The 2,127-nt window shown below is 24.9% G+C and overlaps 1 long non-coding RNA gene across 1 annotated transcript; it reads left to right on the forward strand.

The window, feature by feature from the left end:
* Window positions 1-295: 295 nt before the first annotated feature.
* LOC107164616 (uncharacterized) lies at window positions 296-1,616 on the forward strand. Its single transcript, XR_001506064.2, has 3 exons — window positions 296-436; window positions 836-1,011; window positions 1,416-1,616. It is a non-coding gene; the product is annotated as an uncharacterized LOC107164616 (long non-coding RNA).
* Window positions 1,617-2,127: the final 511 nt, after the last annotated feature.

The following is a 2,127-nucleotide window of genomic DNA, read 5'->3' on the forward strand; positions in this document are numbered from 1 at the left end:
CAGTAGATAGACGATTGACCATGTTTCAGTTTTTGTCGTCACCGTTGGTCACAGCCCTACAATATATTACTTTAAATAAAATGTCAGGTTAGTAATAATAATACATTTGAATTAACAAATACCTAGGCTGGTTTCTTCAATGTCACATTTTATAGTTTGATTCATTCAAACTCGAATCCTTGTATGTTGAACCGGTTTTTTTTAACCAAAAAAATAAAATATAAACAATATTATAACACATTATTTACCTACTCGTATAAAGTATAAATGGGATATCATACAAATTTTCAAACACTGAATTGGTATAAATACTACTAAAATCTTTAGACACAACATCAGTAATCTACAGTTATTACATCGATACACATCGAGTCTTTATTTTACTAATCGAGTTACCTCAAATTCACATCCAAACATCATCATGTACAAGCTTTTGGTGAGTATCTTTTTTAGTAGAATAAATAATAATATAGGCAACAGTACAATATTTTGTATAAGTAATTGTAGCCAGTACGTACTTATAAATGTTTCGAGTTTTTAAATTTCCTTTTTCAAATTACGTCCAATACGACAAATAAATAAGTTTATTTTTGTTTGCGTATATTATTATACAATTAATAATTTTTATTTGTTATTTTTTTCCTCAAAACTGCACAATTTTTTAATAATTATTATTCGCATGTAGTTATAAGTTATAAAACAATCTTTAGGTGTGTAAAACTCCTTTTGTCAAATATTTAATTTTTCGTAACAATAGAAGTAAAATAAAGGATTGTTGTAAAAAAAAATGTTCTACATTCTCTGAATTGTTATTAATTAAAAATGGTCTATATAGTTATTGGTTGTTGCCGCTTTGGCTTTGATCGCTGTTGCTTCTTCTCAAAATATCATTTACTACCCACATACCTACGCACCGGTGTACACCTACCCATCGTACGCCTACACTTACCCAGTATCTTACAATCCTTACATCACTCTCCTTCGTCGGTGAATAAATATTCTACCAAATCAGTGAGTATGCATTTAAATAAGTATAATAATTAAAAACATAGAATTATTTTAATTATGTCTATATATATAGTTATATATGATAATTGATCATTTTATTTTATCATTCAAAATTATTTAATATAAACTTCTAAATCGTATCCTTAATGCTATTAGCTGTTCACTGTATTATTATATGAGTGGATGTGGATCATTGCAATCACTGTGCAATAATAACAGTATTTTCGAAAAGTTATTAATTTTTAAAAAATAGTTTATAAATAATTTTTTCTATTTTTATTGCCACTTATTCATCTTTTCCTAATATTTAATATACATTGACATTCTTGTCAATTAAACATAATATTATCTTTTTAATTATTATCCATATAATTTTAAAATGTAAATCTTGAATGTTTATTTTTTAGAAAACTACCATGAGTTATTCTGCCGCTATCCAACGTCGATCTTACGAAAATATACTAAGTACATTATTCATAATTGTTTAATATTTCTTCACACTTAATTCTTGTATCTTCTTGTAAACATGTATTTAATCGCTATTTCAAACTTTTTGAATTATTTTTTAAAGAACTGTTTAATGTAATAAATATCATAATTTATTGAAATATGCCGTTTATTTATTTACCAATGTGTATTACATATAAGGTCATTATATTATTGGTTTTATTGTTCCTAATAGTAGATACTAGTAGTACGAAAATCTACGCTTTTTATATTTAAAAAAATGTAGAAAAACAAAAAATTAAGGTTAAACTTGAGGCAATCAAGTCTTTTTCAACATAACTATTTGTATTATGAATACAATTTCATTTGAGGTAGGTACAACTCAGAAATGTTAATTAATGAATTATTCATACTAGTAAATATATTAAATAATTAATTAATTTAAAAATTCAAATTTTTATATTAAATTACTAAGAATATTATCATGAATCATGGTAGGCACCTACCTACATTTAAATAGGTACTTATTCAAAATGTAACATCAGACATCAATAATGCAATGTATTTTTGGCAACTAACAATAATTAAATCGGATAGAAAATATGACTGGAATTGTTTAAATTAAACATAAAATGCGATAAAGGTATAAAAGTAACTTACACAAAACACAAG

Source organism: Diuraphis noxia, unplaced genomic scaffold, assembly GCF_037042655.1.
Source record: "Diuraphis noxia isolate RWA-SAM2 unplaced genomic scaffold, SU_Dnox_SAM2 contig0002, whole genome shotgun sequence".
NCBI lineage: Eukaryota > Metazoa > Arthropoda > Insecta > Hemiptera > Aphididae > Diuraphis > Diuraphis noxia.